Source organism: Diabrotica undecimpunctata, chromosome 6 (genome assembly GCF_040954645.1).
Source record: "Diabrotica undecimpunctata isolate CICGRU chromosome 6, icDiaUnde3, whole genome shotgun sequence".
Classification (NCBI taxonomy): domain Eukaryota; kingdom Metazoa; phylum Arthropoda; class Insecta; order Coleoptera; family Chrysomelidae; genus Diabrotica; species Diabrotica undecimpunctata.
In genome coordinates this window covers 65,274,519-65,285,389 of record NC_092808.1, presented here as the reverse complement: position 1 = coordinate 65,285,389, position 10,871 = coordinate 65,274,519, and the positions used below count along the sequence as shown (strand labels likewise).

Sequence of the window (10,871 nt, the reverse complement as noted above, 5' to 3'; positions counted from 1 at the left end):
ATATATATATATATATATATATATATATATATATATTTATATATATATATATATATATATATATATATATATTTATATATATATATATATACATATATATTGAATAATATTGGGGAAAGTATACATCTTTGTCACACACTTCTTTTATCTTTGTGTCGTCTGTTAAATGATCCCCAACTCTAACAGCTGCAGTTTGTTCCGCTTTTGGGATTAAAAACGTCGATTTTTACTAAATTTTAAATAAAAACCATTAAAACAACCACCTGTTGTAAAAAGAATATAAATTCTATAATATAGATATAATATATTCTATAATAGCTGTGTCAATAACCATTAGTAGGGGAGCCACATATTTTGAAGTAAAAAAAAAATGTTCATACTATTATGGAAATAAATTCAATATGTTAAAATAATTATTACAACTTAATATAATGTTAGGAAAACTACAAACTATGAATTGAATATCAAATAAAACATAAATGCGAAATTGTTACTTATATCCTAATAGGTACGTAAGCTTACATTATAAATTAATTCACTAAATCAATGAGGCGGCAAGATTATATTTCCAATTACACTAAATCTAATTAATTTAGCTTAATGTACACCAACGCATGCAAATCATTATTAAGAGAAATATTCTCAACTTTCTCCTTAATACCTCTATTTGCAAAAAACTCAAGCGGATGTGACTCTAAATGGTTTGAAATATTTTTAATAATTTCGAGCAAACAAATTTTTCTAATGAAATGATTACTTGATAATTTAAAATGTTTAATTGGATCCTGAATAAATAATATTTTCTAAAGGATAAAGTATTTAAACCACTTTATCAGGTTTTATTATTACTGTAATATGTACACTGTGTTCCCAGATATTTTTAACACAATATAATTCAGGAAGTAATGAATATTTTTATTTGAAAATTAGGAAATGTTAATTGGACCTACAATACTATCAATTGATTTATACATGAGATCTGTAACGTCATCCCAACCGCTGTTATATCATTACAATGGAAAAAATTAAATGGATCATGAGGGTAAAGGTTAGGTCAAACAAAAGGTTTTTTTACCCCAAATTTAACAGTATACCACAATGAGGTTAATAACTTCAATAAACACGTTAAATTTTCAATTTGTGGTCCCATTTCTCACCTCCAAATTAACCTGAAACTAGCATATTTTTGTAGGTTTTACCAATTCGTAAGAAAATAAAGTTGTTCTTAAGATTTCATTTAAACCGTTTTTTAACAACTAGAAATAGTAGGTAACAGCTAATGTCATATCTTATGTGCACTCACTAATATGTTTATTGTAGTTTTAAAACAGAATTTGAAAATATCGTAAGTTTATACAGTAGTAAAAATGCCTTTCTTATTTACACCTAATGAATACGTAGATATGTTGTTAATTTATGCTAAATGTAGGCCAAATGCTCAAAATGCTCAGGCGTTTAAAACGATATAAGGAATGCTTTCCCGAAAGACGAAAAGCGTCTTATGAAACTTTTGCCATGGTTAAGAAGATGCGGCAAAATTCATTTCATGAACATAGAGAAATAAAAATCATATCAAATCAACACAGACCGAACAAAACTTGGTGATTGTTTTAGCATATTATGTAACGATGAATCCACATGTATCTATAAAAGCCATTGCTGTAGAGACTGGAATGACTTCAACTACAGTACAGAGGATTTTTCCTGATATTTCCTTATTCCATAAGTTCACTTTTAAAATTCTACCTGGCTAATCGATTTTTTTAGGTCTTAAGAGGTCACTAACCTGTTTTTAGGACACTAACCTGTTTCCAATATGTTTCAAAGTTCCTCAAGGACGCATACTAGGATCCACCCTCTACTACTACTCTATACTAATATACACATCAGATCTCCCAATAACAATCAATACAACAATCGCTACATATGCCGGAGACACAGTTTTCATGGCTTTAAATTCTACAACAACTGAAGTATCTCAGGTATTGCAAAATTATCTGCTTAAACTAGAAAGCTGGCTTAAACTGTGGCGAGTCCAAGTCAACAGTTTAAAAAGAACAGAAATAACGTTTACTTTAAAAAAAGGTGACACGCTACCAGTTTTTATAAACAACAATCCACTACCAGTTAATACCGTTGTTAAAAACATAGAAATTCATTTGGGTGCAAACTTAATTGGGGCGCCTAAATCTGGAAGAAACGCCTTTAACTCAGCTTAGTCTACAGGAAAATGTATTGGTACGTAAGAAGAAAATCAAATGTTATTCTGGAGAACAAAATTCTGATTTATAAATATATTTTAAAACCGATATGGTTATATGAAGAAAAAATTTTTGGTACAGCAAGTAATACCAACATACAAAAACAGATCTGCAATGCCCCTTTGTATTTTACGAACCACAGATTACACCACGATCTACAGATACAGTCTATAGATCTAACAGTTAGCGAAACAATATCTGCTGTCAACCCTGCATACAAGACCAGACTATATTGCCATCCAAATCCGCTGGTCACGGATCTGCTCATCATCTCACACGTAAGAAGGTTAAAAAGACTAGACCCTTTGGACCTCTAGTAAATCTAGAGAAACAGAGTATAGTGTCATAATGCGGTGAATTAACAAGTTTTTATTCCGGTATTTTCAAAAACTTTTCTCAATTTTTTTTACTTGTACTAGTCATATTTGTTGTCAGTGCTGTATTAAATATTGTTTATTAGCTTTAATTAATTGTTACGCCATTAATTAAATTTATAATATTATATATGTCTTACCTGGGTTGACACTATTTTATTGTACATAAATTACACACATTGCTTATTGTTTGTAATGAGACTTGCAATAAACATTGGGTGTTAAATCAAAACAAAATTATTATTAAATAAATTCGGAAATCGTTTATTTTGAGAACGATTCCCGAAGAAACAATCAAAACATCAAACTAAACTAAGTAAAAGTGTTGCTTATTGAAAAATAGTAAATTGTAATAACATACCAGAATAACATGGCTTCAGTATAATATTAAAATAACAAAGTAGGTACATGCCAGTTGGACAATTCGAATTTAATTATAATTTAGAATTGTTTTTAACACCCTGTGTCCGATTCATCTTTACCGAAAATGATAAAGTAAAATGTTGAAGTCGTGGAGTAAAATATAGTTTTATTGACAGCTACTGAATTATTACACTACAGTTGTTATTAAGGTAAAAATTCATATAACAGACTGCGTCCCAAACTAGCTTCGAAGCTATATTTATAATCTTACTAAAATGCCAAGATTCATCAAATAAGTGTATTGCCCTCTGCATAGAACAACAATCTTTGAGTTTTGAAAGGTGGCAAATATAATTTAAACCGAGAAAATGATTGCAATTATTCCCTCAATACCTATTAGGCAATCTATAGCTTGCAGGAAGTTGAACAAATTTGTAATTAAGCTACTAATCGATATGTTTCACCATTATACATGGTGAAACTATAAAAATTCAGGAAATTTAGATTAATATGAGATTACAAGTTAATGGACTAATTTGTGATTAAACACCAGTGTTAAATGATACATTTGGTATAAAAATAAGTTACTGAAAAAATTGCTTCAGAAAAAAAAATAAGTAAAATGTCTAAACTTGGTTTGCACACTTCCCACTTTTTTTTGTTATCGGATTTATTCTTTTCGATTCATACACACTGTGTATAATCGTCATCATCATTATTTTCAGCATATTCTACCGATTATGGTGCAGCCTCCTTTACATAGTCATTTTTCATTTTTGCCCACGATTGTATGATATTCGCTTTTATACCGTATTGTACCGGTCATATTATACCGGTTTGTTTCCTTATGTCATAGTCTCTTTTTAAATTTGGACGTCTTCGTGATCACTTGACACCTCTTTAATACAACAGTGAAATTCTAGTGGACCACCTATTGTCAGTATATATATATATATTACTCTATACACTATTATATATATATATATATATAATATATTGACTTTATTCTGACGAACAAATTAGCTAAATTAAAAGATGTCAGTGTAATAAATAAATTTCAAACTGACAAAAATTGTTCTAGATCTGAAATTAGAAAAAATTAATCACAAAACCAACAGTAACCGGTATAAATAATAACAATCTTAAAAAAATTAGATTACTACCAAAAGACACTTAATGAAATATTACGTGATCAATTCGACCGCTCTCAATTATTGAAAACCATGCTTGATAGTGCCAAAGAATTCGGAGACCCGCAACAACAAAATGAACATAGTAAACTGTCTGATAAAAACAAAATAATGCTATAACAAAGAAGGGAATTAAAAGTAAGTAGCAACATACAGAGAATATAATACACAGAATTTTGTAAGAAAATAAGACAAAGTATTAAGGAAGGCATAAGAAAATACAATAAAAGACTGGTAGAAAGTGCAAACGAAAACAGAAAAAGCTCTAAGAAAACAAGTAAAGCATTAATCATTGGGAAGAAGCAAGTCGGTTTCTTTACAAACTAAAACACCAGCAATACAAACAAAAATAAAATAATACAACTAGTGACTAAATTCTACAGCAAACTATAGAAAGCCTCTGAAACAGTTAAATAAGCAAGCAGCAACCAAGAAGATGTACCTGAAGTCCTTCCGGAAAAAGTAGAATCGACAATTAGAAAAATGAAAAGCGGTAAAGCAGCTGGAATAGATGGCATACGAGTGGAACTTCTTAAACAAGCTCGCAAAAAAATGAAAATGCTTGAAAAATTTTAGCAGGTATATTTACGAAAAGCCTAAAATCAAGATGCATACCAGATCACTGGAATACAGCAAACATAATCCTTATACATAAGAAAGACAGCAAAGAAGATACCAAAAACTATATACATGTAAGTCTACTTCCAATTATATACGAGATGTTCACAAAGATCATCAACAACCGATTAAAAAATGTATGAGATGCTGCAGAAGCAAGAGAGCAAGCTGGCTTCAAAAGAGGATTGAGTAAAATCGATCATATAATATATCATATATATATATATATATATATATATATATATATATATATATATATATATATATATTATATATATATATATAATATATATATATATATATATATATATATATATATATATATATATATTATTATACTGATAGTATAAAAGCAGCCGCACAGGGTAAGACCGGTCGTCACTCGACACTGAGGAGTAGGCAGATTGAGACCTCGGCCTTAATGGTGCCGAAACGTCGAGCATTAAATTCTCAACGCGGTTCTTCCCACCGAGAACTTAGTGATTTTCATATATATATATATATATATATATATATATATATATATATATATATATATATATATATATATATATATATATATATATATATTTATATATATATATATATATATTTATATATATATATATACATATATATATATATATATATATATATATAATATATATATATATATATATATATATATATATATATATATATATATATATATATATATATATATATATTTGTTTTTAGTACAATCCTGAGCCTTCGATAGTAAAACTTAAGCACAAACCTGAACCCCGTTTACGATCCTGAACCTGTATATTGGTTCAGGATTGTTTTCCTTTTATAACTGACATATGATTTAAAATTTACAAATTAAATCATTTTTTTAAATTAGTGGTGCCATCAGCGGACAAAACTGCCTAACTTTCAATTCAATATGTCATTTGGAATCCAAGAGAAACCTGTTTGTATTGTGGTTCAGGATTGCATTTTTTAGTTCAGCCATTTGCCACTTTGGCTCTGGAAACAATTTCTTGAATATACATGATTTTTATATACATTATCACAATTAGTACCTTCCTGATCCATACTATGTGGCAACATTGCTTTGTCGTTATTTTGTTTAGAGAATTGGGGAATTCTATTTTTAGCCAAGGCCAGAGAGATTTCTTTTCAATAGGTGGTATAAGATATTATTATTTAGTTGCAAGTTGCAACAGTCGTTTGTTTTGGTTCAGGAAGGTGTGTTTAAAAATGAATAATAATTATAAAGGACGTTGTAAACTGATGGTTGATATATATTTAGGGAAAGGTTAATTATACAAAAGGTATTAAACTAAATTGTCATTTTGAGCACTTTGGCTTAAAAATCTAGCTGAATTGTCCTTATTTATATAAGTTAATATTAACAGAGAGGTACAGGGTATCCAAGTAAAATAGTTATTCTTGATTTTAATTTATATTTCAAAAAGACTGTGTCAGAGTTTATTAAAAATTATTGTAGGCGATTTTCTTATCGAAAGAAGCTGATTTGCAATTTGGGATTATCATGTTATCCGGTTTTTAGGATTTGTTCTAAATAATGTTTTAAAAAAAAGTAAATTTTTATTTTTTTAATAAAAAACGTAATTAATAGAGGGGAGTTCCGTGATACATCATTTTAGACGGCTTATGAAATGTTTTCAGTAGTCTGAGATATCTCAAAATATTGAGTTCCTGTTTAAATTCATTTTATATAGGGCATCCCAAGTAAGAGAAATCACGTCATCTTCTTTTTCTAACTGTTATGCAAGATGTTTTAGAAGTACTTCGATAAACCTCTAGGGAAATTATATTAGAAGGAAAAGTATCTCTAACTAATGGACCTTGATGTCTTCCTGTTTATATTTTTAAATTAGTATTTTATGACTGTCAGTATCTCAGACGAATTTGACTAAATTAGCACTATTACATGTTATTTAGGTTAACTAGTTTAAAACCTTTGTCTCTATTAGTTAACAATAGCGCAAAGGGGAACTGTTTATGAGAACTTTTCATCTATCAATCATACCCCTGAAATTTTTCAAAATAGTTTTGAAACAATAGAAATGAAGCAAAAAAGCAAAAAATGAGAAAGGGTTTAAAGATTAAATGTATAATTTTTAGACAAAAACGTAGAAAAAATACACTTTGATTATTGCTCGAAAAATTCGAAGAGAAGCTTGTATCCAATTTCTCAGATACACGTAACAAAAGATTCAAAAGTTTAAAGTTCAAAAGAGAAAAATGGAAAGGGGAAAGACGAAAAAGAGCAACGTATGGGTAACGTTTAAATAATATTTTACATACTTAATAATAATGGGTCTGAAATGCTTTTTTCTAATCTATTAAGCTCGAAGAATAAAATATATTCTTTTAAATAAATTTCCTGTATTTACAGAGAAATTCTAATCTTTTTGTATCAAAAAGTGACACTTCTTCGACATTCAAAATATTAATCATGTGCCAAATTACCAATATTAAAATATCTCGAAAAGAGTTAATATTCGGAAGATCAAAGAAATATAACTATTTTATTCAAAAATGAATGGGTGTCAAAATAGGTTAGTTGTAAATTATTGAGTGACAAAAAATTTTAAGCTGATTTCTTCTATTCAATATGATGAAAGTGGGGATATCTCGAGAATATACAAATCTAATAACATAGGGACCCAGATCAAGCAATAAATATGGATTTTTTATCCGACGAGTATGATTCCTATGCGGAAAATAATAATGCTGTGTTTCTACAGAAAAAAAATTAATAACTCGTCTAACACATCCAAAAGCAAATTTATAAAGGCTGACGACGATTCCATAAATATCCTAATTATATGCCATCAGAAGACGGCCGAGCTAAAAAAATGGGTAGCTATGTTTTTGTTTAATTGTTCTTAAATTTGGTTAAACTTTGACTCTTTCTTGCAGTTCTCAGATTTAAAAATGCCACAAAAAAGAGCCATCCACAAATCTGTGACAGCAAACAGTGTGAGAACGATTCGTTAATACTTGAAGAAGTGATTGATGGGAATGATGTTTCCTCAATTTTATTTAAAGAACCGATTGAAAGAGAGAAACGCGAGTAGGACGAATCCCTAATAATACGGAAACTCTTAAATTTTAATAATAAACCAAAAAGTGAACATCAAATGGAGGAGACTGAAAAAGAGCAAAACACAAGCAGCAGTACTGTAGCTCAAAGGATATCATCTCTTGCTCTAGAAGTGAAAGTAAGGACTCAATTAAATAACCATATAAGCAGTATATGGTATTCAAAACAATTTGATACTTTACATTCCCCTAAACTCCAATAATTCTTAAATTAACAATCTGTGAGAAAGCATATAACGTACGGAAAGAGACAGAATTGATTTTAATTTATTAGACATGACATACTGTGGTAAGATTGTTTTGTCGTTTACGTCTCGTCAGACGGGTTTTTTTGTGGCCAATAAAACAAACCAAACTCAGCTACATGTATAAAAAAAGCCTATCTGACTAGTTGTAAAGGACGAGACAACTGAGTCACAAGATGTCATGTCTTAAGTTAAAATCAATTATGTTTCTTTTTTTTTAAAGTTACTTTACTTACATTTTTTCTTTTAACGTGTTTGATTCATTCTACTTCTTTTTTCAGCCACTTGTTAAAAAAACGCTGAGAAAAAATTACAAAGATCGAAGGGAATTTTGCTTCTATTGCGAAAAGGATGTTTCCCATTTTGCTAGACATATTTCTAAATGGCACTTAGAAGAAATTGACGTAGTTAACATATTATGTCATAAGGTTTATTTAAAAGGGAGATAATTGGCTTTATGAAACTTGAAACTATGATGAGAAAAATAATAGAAGACAAACGTCCCAAAGCGACGGACAAACTACTTTGCTTCTACACCATTTTCTTAAACGTAATGATTTATTAAAATCAAAAATTTTCTTCAGAATGCGTGCAGACGACATAAATCTTATTGCTAAAAAAGATCTCTCAATTTGCCAGTACGCATATTCGTACATAAAAGGCCGTCAGAGTAAAGGCAAAATTGATTTGGTAAGACAAAATATGCTAAGACTCGCAAAACTCTTAGACTTTACAAGACTACAGAATCCTGATATTAAGAAACTTATAGATATTCTTCGCACAAAGCATTTTCAACTAATAATTTCTGGAGTTAATAATATAGCAAAATATAACCCAGAAACAGATAATTATGAGTCACCAACGTTGGCCATAAATTTTGGGACACTTATGAGAAAATGTTGCTACTTAGCATATATTATTCTTGTTCAGATTGAAAACACAAGCGATGAGAGAAAAGAACTTAAAATATTAAAAACTCTTTTAGAATCCCAATGGTGTAATGAAGTTTCTGCTCAAACATGTACCAATTTAATTCAAAATTAATGGAACAAGGAAGAAATTTTGCTGCCTACTAACGACCCCAAGAAACTTAATATTTTTTGCAAACATCTGCAGAAGAACTATTTCACAAACTGAAATCAGGTGAATACGCAAAAAAATGTCAGTTGGAGAGACCTGCGAGTATAACAGCAACAAAACTTCGAAAGCATTTGGCCACCATTATTCAACTTCTTCAATTTTTCAATAATGATATGAAGCAATTAAGCAAATTCATTACAAATGACACACATTACAAATGCATTGCAATTATTATCGTTTGTCAAAGTATATCAAACGGCTAAAATTTCTAAACTTTTACTTTTAATGATGGAAGAAGGCGGAGCTGAAAAATACAAAGGTAAAACATTAGACGAAACTAACATTAACTTAGCTCCTCTCTCTGATGCGGAAGAGGCAGAAATGGAAAATATCTTGGATAATCTAATCTAAACGTCGATTGTGAGATTCCATCTACTTCAGCTAACTTAGATAATAATAAAGAACCTCAAAAAATGGGTAATTTAAAAAAGAAAATATTTATTGATAGAAGACGACCATGGACAAAACAACAAAAAAGAATTATCGCAGAATACTTTTCCGACGTTAAAAAAAGAAAGCTTTCCATTGAGGTAAAAGTGCAACACCTTCTTAAAGAATATCCCGTCGTAATTAAAGAAAGAAAATGGACATGCATCAAAGCTGTAGTTTATAATATGTATACAGGAAAACTTAAACATTAAACACCCATTTTCTAATATTTTTTAGTTGGTTTTTAATTTTTTTTTCACTGTTTTGAAAGGCTTTCTTGTTTTAGTTTTGATCTGATCTGTATCACATTATTCTTATGTTTGTAGGCAAATTTAATTCCTATTACCTAAGCTATAATAAATAGTAGAGTAAAGTTAATGTACCAATGTACCTACTTTTGATAATAAATAAATGCAATACTTTCCTGATTTATTCTTTTTTTTTTTTAATATAAATCGCCGTTAACATAAGCTCATATTTTTGACATTTATGAACTGGAACGTATGGTTTATTCTGTTAAAATAATCGGTAGACAGGACGTATTGTTTACATATTTAGGATTTAGGATATGTACAATTAAGGGAAAGTAAAAATATACTGCTTCTGACTCTCAAGCAAACACATACGAAAATTTCCCTAAAAAATCCCATTTTACTTAAAGCTGGCAACATCTCTTAGGCTCAGGTTTGTGTATATACACGTATGTTTAGGTTCAGAATTGACTGAAATAACAAGGGGATCAGGATTATGTCATTAATAAGTAAAATCCCCATTTATATATCTTTTAAAATATTAAAAATTTCTTTTGTATATATACATTTTTGAAATCCTTGCTAGAATTAATGAAGATAAGCGTGCCATACGCAGCTCTAAATACTCTAGATATAGGAGGTTCAGGATTGTATGGTTTTTCAGATGGTTCAGGTATGGTATAAAGATGTATATATATATATATATATATATATATATATATATATATATATATATTGACAGTAAAGATGTGAGTTCGCGTTTTGTGCCTCTGTATATTCGCTTATACGCATTTCATCTTAAAAGGAATCGTCGGAGCGACTATTTACAGAAGCTCTGAACGTGAAAACGATCTTTCCTGTCGAAAAGTAAGTCCTGTGTAAATAGTCGCTTCGAAGATTC

At 29.3% G+C, this 10,871-nt stretch overlaps 1 pseudogene; it reads left to right on the top strand.

Moving 5' to 3' along the window:
* The window catches only part of LOC140444372 (E3 ubiquitin-protein ligase MYCBP2-like), a 64,957-nt pseudogene extending 55,763 nt beyond the window's left edge, over positions 1-9,194 (top strand).
* The last annotated feature ends 1,677 nt before the right edge of the window (positions 9,195-10,871 follow it).